General features: G+C 37.9%; 1 protein-coding gene across 2 annotated transcripts in view; it reads right to left on the reverse strand.

Moving 5' to 3' along the window:
• Nucleotides 1-16652, reverse strand: part of ERC1 (ELKS/RAB6-interacting/CAST family member 1) — a 457438-nt gene extending 440786 nt beyond the window's left edge. For both annotated transcript variants that reach the window (XM_056800772.1, XM_056800770.1), the window contains exon 1: nucleotides 16518-16652. The gene's annotated coding sequence lies outside the window, so the exon portion shown is untranslated. The remainder of the gene's footprint in view (nucleotides 1-16517) is intronic.
• Between the last annotated feature and the right edge of the window lie 31 nt (nucleotides 16653-16683).

Raw genomic sequence — 16683 nt, forward strand, 5'->3', positions numbered from 1 at the left:
GATCATGTTCCATGCCTTACGATCATTCAGAGTAGAACTTGCAAGGTCTTGTGTGACCCTGATTGGCATTCCTTTATATCTAAATTGTCTTTTTCTGGCTTCCTGTAGGATTTTTTCTTTTGTTTGATAGCTTTGGAATTTGGCAATTACATTCCTGGGAGTTGTCTTTTGGGGGTTTAGTGTAGAAGGTGTTCTGTGAGCTCTGTCAGTGGCTGAATTGCCCCCTTGTTCTAGAATCTCTGGGCAATTTTCTTTGATTATATCTTGTATCACCATGTCCAGTTTGGTGTTTATTTCTGGCTTTTCTGGGAGTCCAATTATTCTTAAATTATCCCTTCTCCCTCTATTTTCCAGATCTATCACCTTGTCGGTGAGATATTTTATGTTCTCTTCTAATTTCTTGGTATTTTGGCTTTGCTTTATTAATTCTTGCTCTTTTACACGATCGTTGTCTTCCAGCTGCCTGATTCTGGCCTTTAAAGCCTGGTTTTCCTTTTCAGTTTCATCATACCGGTTTTGTAGATGCGTGAATTTCTTTTGCATTATTTCCAACTTTTCCTCCCAGAAGGCTTCCATCTTTTTGGTCATTTCTGATTCAAATTCTTCATAGGTTTGTGGAGAGTTTCCATTTCCTTTGGAAGGTTTTGGAGCATTTTCTTGTATATTATCTTCTATCTGCTCTGTATTTTGTATTTTGGCTCCAAAGAATGTGTCCAAAGTCGCCCCTTTCTTCTTATTTTTCTTGGTATTTTGGGGCTTCTGTGCTTCTGTGGAGTTTGCCATCTCTCAATGTGGAGGATTAGCTTTTCTTATCTCTGTCTGGTGTTCAGAGGCTTTAGTCCTGGGCAGATGGTTCTATGAGCTTTCCCTGGGTTAAACTGAATATGCCTCACTGGAACTGGAATGGAAGGGTCGGACCACGTTGCTTTCTGGAAGTTGCCTTCAGAATCGCTGGCCGTGAGGCTGTTTTGGTCGGCCTGCGGGGGGATGGGCTGCAGCTTCCCCAAGCTCCGAGGGCAGGGACTTTCACTGAGACTTGGATAGCAGGATCCAGCCCGTGAGGCGGTCTTGCTCCAGGCAGTGACTTTCACTGGGACTCGGATAGAAGGCCCTGAGGGTTGTTGTTCCGAGGACCCTGCTCTCTGAGCCGGGCCGGGCTGCGGCTTCCCGGAGCCTTGGACTCTGCGCTCCTACCCCTTAGGTCCGAGTGATCTCGGGTTCTGGCTTTTGAGGGGAGCCGTACCTTTTGATCTGGGTCCAGGTCCAGGAGGAGGGTTCCCAGGGTCTATGCTGTTGATCGTTTTGAATTTCGGCGCCTTAGGAGCTTATAGTTTGAGATTGGTCGGGAAGGGTTTTCCGGAGATCTGAACTTTAGCTTTCTCTAAGCCACCATCTTAACCGGAAGTCCCCCTAATTCCATTTAAAAAAATTATATTATTTATCTAATAATTAAAAAATTTTTTCCTCCATATATCTATTAATTCTAATTTTTCTAAGATTTCATTCACTTCTGTTACCTCTTTCTTATTTATTTTTTGGTTTGATTTATCTAGTTCTGATAGAGGAAGGTTCAGGTCTCTCACTAGTATAGTTTTTCTCTCTATTTCATCCTTGACTTCCACTAGTTTCCCTTCAGAAATTTGGATGCTATGCCATTTGGTGCATACATGTTGAGTACTTGATATTTCCTCATTGTCTATACTGCCTTTTATCAGGATGTAATTACTATCTCTTTTGACTAGATCTATTTTTACTTTGGCTTTGTCAGATATTATGATTGCGACTCCTGCCTTCTTTTTCTCAGTTGATGCCCAATAGATTTGGCTCTATCTGCTTACTTTTACCCTATGTGTGTCTACCTTCCTCATTTGTGTTTCTTGTAGACAGCATATGGTAGGGTTTTGGATTCTAATCCACTCTGCTATTTGCGTGCGTTTTATGGATGAATTCTGTAAGGATAATTTTTAGTGTTTTGACTTAAAACCTAAAATAAGTAATCGCCATGGGAAATTCCCAAATATGAAAACACCCAAGTCAGCTGGGATTTATGGAGATTTTAATTAATAAAGAGAGAAGGAATTAAGGGAAAGAGATAGAGAGAAAGAGCGAGAATTAATTAATACTGCCCTGCCTCAGGCTGAGCCAAGTAGTAGAAAAAGGCCTAGGCTAGGCCTGAGCCTAAGAGAGAGGGAGTCAGTCTTTATCACTCACCACAAGACTGTCTCCAAGCTGGGTTCTTCCCCTCCGAACTGAAATTACTCTACAAACTGAATTCAATTGTAACTGAATTTATTTGTCCCTGAACTGTTCTTTCACCTTCTTTTAAAGAGATTTTTCTCTTATGTCACCTCCCCTAAATTTTCACATCTACCAAGAAGAGTAGACGCTTTTTCCCAGGACTGCCCATTCTTTGTTTTCACCTTCTTTGGTTTTTACCTTCTCTGGTTAGATTAAATCTTCTGAGTACTTCACGCCTCTTTGTTAAGCTTTCCTTTTGTAAGTTACTTGACCTTTTTAGGTACTAATTTAACCTTTACTGGTACTCAACAGTTTTTTGTATTAGATTTAAAAATAGACCTAGCTTAAGGTTCTAGCTTTACTATAAGGTATGAGTTGGGGACTTTCATTGTTCAATCAGGAGTTTATAACTTTATCTTCCCCTAAGGCACTGTCTGAGTAGGGTGGAGTAATTTTAAAAGTTCCCAATACATTCCTGATCAAGTATCTCCATTGTTACAATAGGGAAATAGCTTAACCAAATCTTCTAAGGTACAGTCTGAGTACTTTTTAAGATTCACAGTTCATTCCATTCACATTCAGAGTTATGATTACCAGCTGTGTATTTTCCAGCATTTTGATTTCCACTCCTATCCTGCCCTTTCTTCTTTCACTGTTTCCTTCTGCACCAGTGTTTTGTTTTTAAACAGTCCCCCTAATTCTCACCCTTATTTTACTTCCCTTTCTACCCCTCTCCTTTCTTATTCCCCTCTTATTTTCTTTACAGTCTTTTTAAACTGCTCCCCCCCCACCCTCTCTCTCCCTTGTATTGCTTCCCTCCCCACCAGTCCATTTGTTACCCTTCTACTTCCCTATAGGGGAGTCTCTTTGAGTTAATTTCAATGCACGTAAGGATTGAGTATTTCCTATCTCCAACTTCTTTATCCTTCCAGTGTATTGATGTTCTCCCTCCCCCAAGTACTTCTTTGTGACATATAAATTTACCCCATTTTGTTTCTTTTCCCATTTCTCTTAGTATTAACCTCTTTTTTTAAAACTCTAGTTGTATATATATGTATGTATATGTGTGTGTGTGTGTGTGTGTGTGTGTGTGTGTGTGTGTGTATAAACCTTAAAATTTCTTAGACTTATAAATGTTGGAAATTTCACTATTGGGAAATTTCATACTTGAAAAATTTCCTATTGATAGTGGGAACTCTATTGGAATGTGAACCCCATTGGCATGGGAGGTTCTTCCTCCTCCCTTCTTAAGATTACTTTAGGACAGAAACCTTTTGCTGAACAGTGGAAAGGGCTTTGACCTATGCTTAAGCATAGAACAGGAATCTCTTTGAGTCATGATTGATTTTAGAATTGATACAATAGAGATACTTGGAATGACAGAACCAGGTCTTGGAAAATACAATTTCCACCCCACTCAGTCCTAACAGGATTTAGGAAGGGCTGCAGCAAAGGATCAAGATTTAATTATTGAGAATATGACCTTCAACAGACATGTGCAAAGCCACAGACCTCTGGGCGGTCCTGGGTTAAGCTAGAGCCACCATTGGCACAGGGAAGACATGGACAGTGATTGGTAGATGTGAGAACTGAGGGGAGGGAACTTGGATGGTTTCCTTAAAGATAGAGGGGTCTGAGGACTGAGGGTGGTTGGTTGGAGAGGTGGTGCTTTGAGAGTCGGCTCTGAAGGAAGCTGGAGGTGGAGGTCCCTGAGACTGTTTCTCCATTTTGGTCACGTGAGTAATAGGGACTGATCTCCTTTCTTTGCCCCAGCTATCTAAGGGCTTGGGCCTTTTGGCCCAGCCTAAACAGAAAGGGTATTTAAGCCCTATTCCGTTCTCTCCCCTTTCTCTCTCCCTCTGTCTCTTTATCTCTAATACCTTTCTTCATCCTGTTTGTAATTAAACTCCATAAAAGGTTGACTGCTGACTTGAGTTTTCATTTAGGAATTACATAGCTGAATTCCTTGGCGACCTTAAATTAATATATATCAGTCTTTTAAAGTGATTTCCTTGTCACATATGTGTGTATATATGCATATATATAGTCTTAGAGGGAGAATTGGGTGAGATATAATTGGGGAAACCAAAAGATGTCACACCAGGAAGTAATTGGATGAAGAGAGTTGAATCCTAAGTCCCCCTCCCTCCTTACTTCCTGTTCTTTGCTCACTAAGTAAGCCTAATGGAGATTTCCTCACAGAAGGTAAATAAAATTCTTCCCTCTAATAACAAATACCCTTTAGACTAATTTCTTTACTTAAAGGATCTATTTATTCTTTGGGGAGAAGGAGATAAGGGTGAGGCTAGGAAGCAGGAAAAAGGTATTCCTAAATTTGAGTTGTAATACTGACTGAAAGCTTTGAAAGTAAATCTTTTCAAAGGAAACAAAAATATCTTCCCCTGAGGGAAGAAATAACAGCAAACACTGCTATGAGTCTTTCTGGGCAAGACAGTCTTCTTGAGCTCCAATTAGAGATAGAAAAGGGATGACTAGGAAGAGGATGAAATGGTGTCTTCAGACCCTTTTCCACTGAAAGAGAAGTAAGATGTGAAGTCCAGAATAGTTGGGGTCCCAACTGACTTTCCTTCCTCTAGGTTTCCATGGAATTCTCACCCTCTTCTCTCCCTCTCCTCCCCCGATGCTCTGGTTTCCTCTGTGTTCTGAGCTCTCCTTGCTTTGCAGATCCATTTTTGTCATTCCCCAAATTTCTTCCTTCTCAATATTTATGCATACATATATCTATATACATATTTATTTCTTGGCATTTCATACTATACAGTTTGTCACTGTTCCTTCTGAGTATAATTCTTCTAGCTACCCAGGTGATAATAACAATTTTTAAGAGTTACCAATACCCTCTTCTTTTGTAGGGACATATATATCCTTTTAACTTATTGGGTCCCTTAAAAAAAGTTGTCTTTTTTTTATTTCATTTTTGTTTTTTTCCTCTTTCTTATTTATCTTTTAATGATTCTCTTGAGTTCTGTGCTTGGGCATCACATTTTCTGTTCAGGTCTGGTCTTTTCTTTACGAATGCTTGAAATTCTTCTATTTTATTAAATGACCATACTTTCCCCTGTAAGAATATAGTCAGTTTTGTTGGGTAATTGACTTTTGGTTGTAGATCTAGTTCCCTTGCTTTCTGGAATATCATATTCCATGGCTTTTTGGTCCTTCAGTGTAGATACAGCCAGATCTTGTGTTATCCTCACTGAGGTTCCTTGGTATCTGAATGATTTCTTCTTAGCAGCTTGTAATATTTTTTCCTTGGTCTGGTAGTTCTTCAATTTAGCTTTAACATTCCTGGGTGTTATCAGTTGGGGATTAAGTACAGGAGGTGATATGTGGATTCTTTCAACCTCCAATTTCCCTCTTGTTATAGAATGTTGGGGCAGTTTTCTTGGATAATTTCCTGTAAGATGATGCACAGGCTTTTTACTTTTGTCATGGTCTTCCAGTAGAATAATGATTCTTAAGTTGTCTCTGCTGGAACGATTTTCTAAATCTTCTGTTTTGTGAATGATGTGTTTCATATTTTCCTCAATTTTTTCATTCTTTTGATTTTGTTTTATAGTTTCCTACTGCCTTGTGAAGTCACTTGGTTCTTACTGTTGTATTCTGGTTTTTAAAGACTGAATTTCATCCTTGGATTTTTGGTCATCCTTTTCCTTCTGTTCTGATTTTCTTTGGAGGTCATCTTTCATCTACTTTGCCTCATTTTCAACCTGATTAATTTTGGATTTCAAGACACTATTTTCTGTTTCCAGATGACTTATCTTGATTTTTAAATTCTTTTCCCATTTGTCTTCAGCCTCTCTTAATTGTTTTGAGTTCTTCCGAAGCTTGTGTCCAGTTTGCTAGAATGTTTTTGCTTGGTGTTCCTTGATCTTCCTCTGTTCCCTTTACTCTTTGTTCATTGCCTGGATAGAAGCTGTTGATTGCAATTTCTTTTTTCTTTTTCTGTTGTTTGCTCACATTTCCCCCTTCTTTTCCCCCTGTAGTTGCCTGTAGTCTTGTTCCTCTCATTATGTGCTGGATCTGTGGATTTGGGCTTTTCTATCAACCTTCACCCTTGGAGCTTAGTCAGCAAAGTTCTCAGAGCAGTCTTTTAAGTTGAGTTCAGCAGGAGGATTCCTTAGCTCTATCCTGTAGTTAGATTTGGATTTCAGTCCCCTAGGAGCATTTGGTTTTTAATTGGCGAGGAAGGGTTTTCAGAGGTCTGAACTTTTGCTGCCTCTATGCTGCCATCTTGACTCCACCTCTCATTTAAAATTTTTTTTAAATTTTTTCCATGATTCAATGATTCATGATTTCTCCCTTTCTTTATGCTTTTCTGCTTCTGGAGATGACAAATAATTCCACTAGGTTGTATACATTCCTGTCTTTTTCTTAGTAGATAGATTCCCAAATATTTTATTTTTTCCAGACTGATTTTAAATGGAGATTCTCTAATTCTTGCTACTGATTTTTATTGGCAATACATCAAAATGCTGATGATTTATGTGGGTTTATTTTGTATTCTGCAACTTTGCTAAAGTTGTTAAAGTTATTATTTTGACTAACTTTTTGTATATTTTTCTAGGATTCTCTAAGTAAACCATCATATCATCAGCAAAGAATGATAGTTTAATTTCCTCATTTCCTACTTTAATTTCTTTTTCTTCTCTAATTGCTACATCTAGCATTTCAAGTACAATATTAAATAATAGTGGTGATAACGGGCATCCTTGTTTCACTCCTGATCTTATTGGGAAGCCTTCTAACTTATCCACATTGCAGATAATACTTGCTGCTGGTTTTAAATAAATGCTATTAATCATTTTGAGGAAAGGTCCTTTTATTCCTATGCTTTCAAATGTTTTCAGTAGGGATGGGTGTTGTATTTTGTCAAAGGTTTTTTTTTCTATCTCTATTGAGATAATCATGTGATATCTTATAAAAAATAGACTCGAATACAGGACTACAATCCCCACGAGCCTTTGCTCCACTTCCCCAGAATGCCTTGTAATCTCACCTGGGCCGAGATCGAGAAGGTATTTAAGTTGATTCAAAAGCTTTTGAAGGGTCTCTCTCTTGGGTCTTTTGGACTTCTGTTTTGCAGCAGGCGTGTCTCTTGCGTGATGTGAAGTTATTTTGTCTAGGCCTCTGGCCTAGGCACATGTTTCTTACTTGTATATTCTTTAATCTTTAACCTTTAACAAACCTCTAAAAAATATAATACTTCTTGCAGAGAGAAACTAATTTCTACCTGCCTCAGTCTCCCCGTCTCCCCTAAATTTTAATCTTTACGATCTGTTAGTTTGATTATTGATATGCTCAATTATGTGGATGGTTTTCCTAATATTGGACCATTGCTGGTATAAATCCCACCTAGTCAAGGTGAATAATCCTTGTGATATATTGTTATAGTCTCTTTGCTAGTATTTGATTTAAGATTTTTGCATCTATGTTCATTAAAGAGATTGGTCTATCATTTTCTTTCTCTGTTTTTAGTCTTCCTGGCTTAGGTATCAGTACCATATTTGTTTCATAAAAAGAATTTGGTATCACCATTTTTGAAGAATTGGATTATTTAGTTTTTAATTAATTTTAAATTTGCCTCTACTTGAACCCTTATTAATTATAATTTTATCAGATTATGATCTGAAAAAGTTGCATTTTTATTTCCACTTCTCTGCATTTGTTTGTGATTTTTTTCCCCTAGTACATTGTCAATTTTGTATATATACCATGTGCTGCTGAAAAGAAGGTATATTCATTTTCCTCCAGATATCTATTAGCTCTACTTTTTCTAAAATTTCATTCACTTCCTTTAGTTCTTTCTTGTTTATTTTTTGGTTTGATTTATTTAGCTCTGATAAGGGAAGTTTGAGGTCCTCCACTAGTATAGTTTTACTATCTATTTCCTCCTTGAGCTCTTTTAGTTTCTCCTCTAAAAATCTGGATGCTATACCACTTGGTGCATATATGTTGAATACTGAAATTGCTTCATTATGTATACTGCCTTTTATCAAAATGCAATTACTTTCCTTATGTCTTTTAATCAAATCTATTTTTGCTTTAGCTTTGTCTGAGATTATAATTGCTACTCCTGATTTGTTTTCTCAGTTGAAGTCCAGTAGATTCTGTTCCAGCCTCTGACCTTTACTCTGTGTGTATCTACCTGCCTCAAATGTGTTTCTTGTAAACAAAACATGGTAGGATTCTTATTTTTAATTCACACTGCTATCTACTTCCGTTTTAAGTGTGAGTTCATCCCATTCACATTTATCATTACCATCTGTATATTTCCTTCCATCTTGATTATCTATTTTAATCTTTTATTTTATTTATCTATTTTAATCCTTTCACTCTTTTCCTCCACATTGTGTTTTGCTAGTTTCCATAATTAGATAAGGTGTCCCCCCACCCCCCATACCTTCTTATGTCTTTTAAATCTCTTCAGGTGCACATTTGACATACTCATTTAAAGTATGCTTAATATTTAATCAGTAAGGACATTATAAAGAATCTCTTAGGTCCTTTCTGGTCCAACCAAGAATCCCCGCTACAACATGCTATTAAAGGGTTACCCAGCTTCTGACCTTTTTTTCATTCTAAATTCCCTTTTAAAACACTTTTTACTAGCTCCCTCCCCATCCCCCCCCTTATTTTACTCCCCTTCCCACCACCTACCTTCTTATTCCCCTACTTCTCTATAGTCTTTTAATTACTCCCTCACTTTTCCCTCCTTTATATTATTTCCCTTCCCAACCTCCCCTTCCTTATATCCCTTCTATTTCTCTATAGGGTAAGATAATATTCTATACTCCAATTAATAATCTGGATGTTCTCTTTCTGAACCAATTCCAGTGAGAGTAAAGTTTTAAGTATTACTTGTCACCACCTTCATTCTCTCCTTGTAATAGTATTCCCCCTACCCACATATTTCTTTATGTGATATAGTTTACCCTATATTCCTTCTTCCTTCCCATTTCTCTTAGAACAATTCTTGTTTATTTTACAATATTTAAAAAAAAATTTATATATCATCCTAAACAACTTAGTCCCACACCCTCTTTCTATATACTTCTTTTAACTACTATGATAATGTTAACTATTTTTAGGAGTTATAGATAGCATCTTTCCATATAGGAATATAAACAATTTGACCTTGCTGAAGCCCTTAAATTTTTTCTTTTTCTTATTTACCTTTTTATGGTTCTTTTGAATTTTGCATTTGGATATCAAATTTTCTGTTTAAGCCTGTTATTTTCTTCAGGAATGCTTGGAAATCTTCTATTTTATTAAACGACCATACTTTTCCCTGAAAGAATATAGTTAGTTTTGATGGGTAGGTGATTCTTGGTTGTAAATCAATTTCCTTTGCCTTCTAGAACATCATATTCTAAGTCTTATGGTCCTTCAGTGTGGAACGTGCCAGATCTTGTGTAATCCTGACTGGGACTTCATGATATTTGAATTGTTTTTTTTGCTGGCTGTTTGCAGTATTTTCTCACTGGCCTACAGGCTCTCGAACTTTGCTATAATATTCCTGGGATTTGTTATTTGGGGATTTATTGCAGGAGATGATCTGTTGATTCTTTCAATTTATATTTTACCTTCTTGCTCAAGAATATCAGGACAAATGACCTCCAGGAATTGATGAAGAGTGAAAGCAGCAGAACCAAGAGAACATTGTACACAGGAACTGATACACTATGGCATACTCGAATGTAATGGACTTCTCTACTAGCATCAATACAATGTTCTTAGGGACTTATGAGAAAGAACACTATCCACATCCAGAGAAAGAACTGTGGGAGTAGAAACAGAGAAGAAAGGCATTTCCTTGATCACATGGCTCGATGGTGACATGATTGGGGATGTAGTGGGGATGTCACATAAGAAAAGTGCCAGGCTGAAGAGTGTGTGAAACTGATCACCATGATCACCACAATGGGGGAGGGGCCCCTGGAGATTGGAACCTGGAGGAGGAGAAAATTCTGATGGGAAAGGGAAAGTGGAAAAAGGAGATCCCTATCTATTTAAAACCCTTCCCCCTCCTCGAGTTTGGGGGGGAACTCAGGCTTTGGCAACCTAAGTCCTGATAGTCAGGTTGGCTGACTGTGGGTTTGGCCCCTTGGCCACAGTTTAGACCCATGGCAACAGAAGCTGAGGTAAAGTCTAACAGAGATTCAAATTGCCTTTTCTCAGGTTTTTTTTTTCCTCTGGGTCCCTTCAATTGGTAAGTGTTGGGGAGAAGGATTTCCAGTCACAAGTAGGAAAAAATGGGTAATCCTCAGGAGAAAGTCTTATTCAACCTTCTCTCTTCTGCTTCTCCTGACTGAGAGACCAATTCCTCTCCCAGTCAGAATAATCTCCTCCTCCAGATTCCAATCTCCAGGGGCCCCTCCCCTGTCACAGTGATCAGTTCCACACACCCTGCAGCCTGACCTTTTTCTTATGTGCCAGCCTGTGTCACAGTAGACTCTAAATGATCACTCTATTACAGATATTAACAACATAGAAATAGGTCTTGATCAATGATAATTGTAAAACCCAGTTGAATTGCACATTGGCTATGGGAGGGAGAAGGGAGGAGGGGAGGGAAAGAACATAAATCATGTAACCATACAAAAATATTCTAAATTAATTAATAATAAAAAAATAAAATCTGTACCCCCCCCCCCCAAAAAGAATATCAGTGTAGTTTTCCTGGATAATTTCTTGTAATATGATGTCTAGGCTTTTTTTTTTTCATCATAACTTTGCAGTAGTCCTATAATTCTTAAATTGTCTCTCCTGGATCTCTTTTCTAAGTTGTAAGAAACTGATTACCACAACAGAGAGACTTGCAAGCAGATGCAAGGAATGGAAGCTTGAAGGACTGTTAATCAAGGAGAGAAGGGAAGATTCCAGAGAAGAATTTGGTCAGGGAGACAGTTAAGAAAGTCAACATATGAAACTTCATTCTTGCTATCCTGAACTGTAAGAGAGGAGCCAGCAGACCACTGCTCTGAATTCCTGACTAATAACTTAACATTGGAAATGATTGGGGCATAGCTCTGAAGATCCTTTTCAATTTATTAACAATATACCCTCAAAGAAAAATCAACCTTACTTCCTTCTATTGAACTTTATAATAGATTAGGGAAACCATAAATTCCTTCTACCCTATCCCAACTCCTTAACTTCCTTCCTTGAAAATAAATCTCCTTTTGAAAGTATTATATTGTGAAATTAGTCTATTGAAAGCTGCTGTTAATTTACCATCTCTGATGAGCTGTTAAGATCAACAGAAAGAGGGGGCAGCTGGGTGGTTCAGTGGATTGAGAGCCAGGCCTAGAGATGGGAGGTCCTAGGTTTAAATCTGGCCTCAGACACTTCCCAGCTGTGTGACCTTGGGCAAGTCACTTAACCCCCATTGCCTAGCCCTTACCACTCTTCTGCCTTGGAGCCAATACATAGTCTTGACTCCAAGATGGAAGGTAATGGGTTTAAAAAAAAAAAAGATCAACAGAAAGAAACAGGAAGTGGGTGGGGGAGGAGTGAGAATCTCAGTTTCTCTTTTTAACTTTATTTCCTAGTGTCACTGTTCCAGCACTTCCCTTGCCTTAAATACTCTAGTAAAGGAGCCTCTATTACAAAGTCAGTTGTTTTTTTAATGAGATATTTCTTAGTTTCTCCTATTTTTTCATTCTTTTCATTTTGTTTTATTGTTTCTGGATGTCTCATGAAGTCATTAGCTTCTAATTGCCCTATTCTAACTTTTAAAGACTGATTTTCCTCCATGACGTTTTGATTCTCTTCGATTTGTTCTATTCTTCTTTTCAAGTCACTCTTTTCTTTATTTGATTTTTTTGTTTCTATTTCCAGTAGGTCAATTTCAGTCATTAAGACACATTTTTCTTCTTTACCTTCTTGTGTCTCCTTTTCTAGTTGCTCAGTTTTGCTTTTTAAGTTATTGTTTTCTTTTTTTCTTCAACCTGTCTTATTTTGTTTTTTAATTCCTTTTTGAGTTCTTTCAGAGTATGATCCCAATTTTCAGGGTTTTTTTGAGGTATTACTTGGATTTCCTTGGATCCTATAATCCTCTGCCATCTCTGTTGTTTGTTCTTTATCTCTGAAGAAGCTTTCAATAGTTACCTTCTTTTTCTGTTGTTTATTCATATTTTCAGCCTTTTGTTCTCTTTCTTTTTGTTGTTGTTGTTGGTGGTGGTTTTTGCCTGTGAACCATAAGCTTTTTGAGTCTTTCTTCTTTGCTAGTCTACTGGATTAGGTAGGTTAAATTATTTTGCTCCTCCAAGCTGTTTTGACTCAAGTCCTTTAAAGATTGGTCTGGAAGGATATCCAGAGCAGTTTCATATTTTTGCTGCTACTAAGTTTCCATCTTGGCTCCCCCCAATAATTCCATTTCTGACTTATCAAACCTTCTCATTTTTGCTCAAGCCTCCTTCTTCTTAGATGAGGATTTCATCATATGCTTTACTGACGAAAATGAGGCCATTGGAAAAAAAATTAGCTCCTTTCCCCTTCTCTTCATGTCAAAACCCCTTGATATCCTTCATTCCTACCTTTTCCCTGTAGTAGTTCTTATTAAGGCCAACAGCTCTACTTGTGCTTTCCTCTTTGCTTCCTAAAAAAAATCAATCCTTTCTCATCTTCATTCTCTCCCTTTTGGTTCATTTTCCACTCCTTTCAAACATGCCCAAGACATGTCTTCCTCATACTTAAAAAAAACTTCATTAGATCCTACTCTTTCCTCAGATTATCATTTTATGTTTGTCCTCCCTTTTTCAGACAATGCCTACAAAAAGATATCATGGATCTCTGCCTTATCTTCTCTTCTCCCTCATATCTCAGTTCTGTAATCTGGCTCTTAAGGTCTCAAATAAATACTGTGGTTAATGTAATCAAGAATAAATTAGTGTATCCCAAAGAGATCAGAGATATGAGAAAAAGACCTACCTGTAAAAATATATTTTTTAGTAACTCTTTTTATAATGGTAAAGAATTAGAAACTGAGGAGCTGTCCATCACTTGGGGAAATGATGAATAAGTTGTGGCATATGGTCGTAATGGAATATTACTGCAACATAAAGAACAATAAACAGGATGAATTCAGAAAAACCTGCAAAGTGAAGTGAGGAAAACTAAGAGAACAATGAGTAAAGTAACAGAAATATGATGAATAGCAAAGCAAGTCTCCAAGATAACCATAAGGGACTCATGATAAAAATGCTCTCCACAGCCAAAGAAGGAACTGTTTGAGACTGAGTGCAGATCAAAACATGCCATCTTCCACTATATTTCCTTCATGTGATATCCATTGTATGTGTCATATGCTACTTTTATCATGACATGAGCAATATGGAAATATATATTACATGAAAGTATGGATATAACCTATATCACAAGATTCACCACTTTAGGGATTGGGGGAAAAGTAGGGAAGGAGGAAATCTGAATTTTAGAATGTCAAAAAAACAATTGTCAAAAATTGCTTGAACATGTAACTAAAAAAAATTGGGGAAAAAGGGATAAATTATGGAATAGCAAAACCCATTTTGGAGTAAGAGCCCAGGTAAGAATGTGATGAACAATTTTCATTGTAACAACATTGTAAAGTAAGTTTGAAAGACTTAAGAATTGTGTCCAAATAATGACCTATACTATTTCAGAGGGCCAGTGATGAAGCATGTTGCCTAATTCTTTTAACAAGGAGGTAATGAACTCAAGGTACAAAATAAGACATACATTTTTGGATGTAATGTATCAACTTGTTTTGTCTGGTTCTGCATATTTGTTACTAAGATTTTGTTCTTTTGCAATAGTGGGACATGAGGAAAGGGAGAAGAACCAGCAATAAAGTTGCCCCCTCCTCCCAAAAAAAGCAAAAGAAAAGGAAATAAAAAGAATCAGAGAAATGTGGGGTAGGCATTTCCTCGAAACTTATTCTATGCACTACCTTGAATGCCTGATTAAAAAAAAACTCTTTAGTGGCAAAAGGTGGGTAACCACTCCAGACCATGAAGCTTATTCATGTCACTGCTTCCTTCCTAGTCAACTGCTATGCGACTCTTCCTCCTCCCTGCCATGATCTTGTGCAGACTCATCATCTATCATCTGCACCTTATGTATAAGTCTGTGACAGGGCTCTGTCCTGGCTTGTCCTTTCTTCCCTCTCTATATGTTCTCTACCTGGTGATCCCACTAACTACCCATCTCTATACAGACAACCCAAAAAAACCTCACAAATGCCCTACCTAAGTTTCAGTTTATTACTGCCTCCTAGACATCTTTACCTGGATGTCTCATAGGTATCAGAAACTCCAACTTTACTTCTATTTTTTTCTGCCAAACAGTATATAACCTTTAGATGGGAAAGGATAAGAAAAAATATGGATAAAGGGAACAGAAATTCAAAATAGGAAGACCACTAGAGAATATTTAGCTGCTCTTAATGAGTTCAAGTTACCAGCACAGATCAATACATTCTAGGACACTTCAGTAATTGGCAGACTACCATTTCCCTGATCTTTGAAAGATTCCTGACAAAAAAGTGCCACTGAACTGGAGAAATCCACAAGTACCAATTTTCAAAAAGGTAAAGAGTGGAACTTGCAACACTATAGGCCAATGGGCTATACTTTGACTACTGGAAAACTTCTAGAACCAGTTGTTTAATTATTTTTTTAAAACCCTTACCTTATGCCTTAGTATTGGTTCTAAGGCAGAAGAATGGTAAGAGCTAGGCAATGGGGGTCAAGTGACTTGCCCAGGGTCACACAGCTGGGAAGTATCTGAGGCTAGAGTTGAACCCAGGACCTCCAGTCTCTAGATCTGGCTCTCAATCCACTGAGCTACACAGCTGCCCCCTTCAGTGTATCTTAATAGGAATGAATGTTAAATTTTGGTTCAAAGTAAGGAAAAACTTCCTAAACATTAAGATTTAACATTCTACCCTAATGAGATAATTAGGAGTGATACCATCAGAATGCTCTGGAAAGATTAGGGTAACACATGGTAAGATGAGTGTGTGGGAGTGGGGTAGGGGCTGGGGTAGTAAAGAGGTGAGAACTTGATTAGTTCCCTTGATATTCTTGATCTTTTGTTCTTCCAGTTGAATTTTGTTATTATTATTTTTTCTAGTTCTATAAAATAGTTTTTTGGTAGTCTGATTGGTACCACAATGAATAAGTAAATTAATTTAGGTAGGATTGTAATTCTTATTATATAAGCCAAGCTTACCCATGAGCAATTGTTTTTCCCAATTGTTTAGATCTAACTTTATGCGAAAAGTGTTTTGTAATTGTTTCATGTAATTCCTGTGTTTGCATTGGCAAATAGATTCCCAAGTATTTTATATTGTCTAGAATGATTTTTAAATGGAACTCCTAGAGGAGAGAACTTGAATTAGGGTGCTTACAGTAGGATTGGAGTGAGAAGCAAGATAAAAAGAATGGCTACAGGATCCTGGTTTTCCAGATGAGAAACTAAGATTCAGTGAAATCAGAATCATGTGATTTAGAGCTGCAAAGGGCAGGCCTCATTTTAAAGAAGAGGTAACTGAGACTTGGGTAGCTAGGTGGAGCAGAGTACCGTGCTTGGTGTTAAGACCTGAATTCAAATTCACCCTCAGACACTTCCTTAAATGTGTGATACTAGGCAAGTCACTTAACCCTATTTGCCTTATAAAGAACATTCTGTAAAATGAACTGGAGAATGAAATAGCAAACCACTCCCGTGTTTTTGCCTAGAAAATCCCAAATGGGTCAAGAAAAGTCGGATACAACTGGACTAACAATTCTCATTAATCTAACAGGAAGTAGAGCCATAGAGTCTTCTAGAGAGAAGATCACAATCATTACTACTACTACTACTACTACTACTAATTATCCTATAGTAACAAAGCACATTATATTGTTTCATTTGCCTCTCCTAATGAGCATAATAAATAGATGGCTGAGATGATAGGGAGGCTGGTCTTGGAGTCAAGAAAACCTGAGTTCAAATCCCGAAACACTTAATACCTGTGTGACCCAGGGCAAGACAAGTTGTCTGCCGGTTTCCCGGCTGTAAAATGGGGATAATAATAGGATCTGTCCTCCACCCCGACGTGGGGATGGTATTGGGAGTCTCGAAAGAAATAACACAAGTAAAGTGCTTTCAAAGCGCTACAGAAGTGAGTGAGGTAGGCGATGACAGAATTCAGAAATGCAGGATTTGGGATGCGGTGGCTGGGGTAACCAGGCCGCCCAAACCTGCAGGTGGCAGTACCAGAGGTTACTCACAGACCAAACTGTCGGCATCCATCCTGACACGGAGAGGTTGTCTTTTTGTTTCCCAGTGGCTCCTCCCACTGGCGTTTGCCGCGTAATGCGGACATTCGCTTCCTTCTCTTGTTCCCGGCCCTCATCAGGTCGGGCCTCCTTCCGGAGTCATTCCCTCCTCCCGGCG

The sequence above is a fragment of the Monodelphis domestica genome, chromosome 5 (assembly GCF_027887165.1).
Source record: "Monodelphis domestica isolate mMonDom1 chromosome 5, mMonDom1.pri, whole genome shotgun sequence".
Lineage (NCBI taxonomy): Eukaryota > Metazoa > Chordata > Mammalia > Didelphimorphia > Didelphidae > Monodelphis > Monodelphis domestica.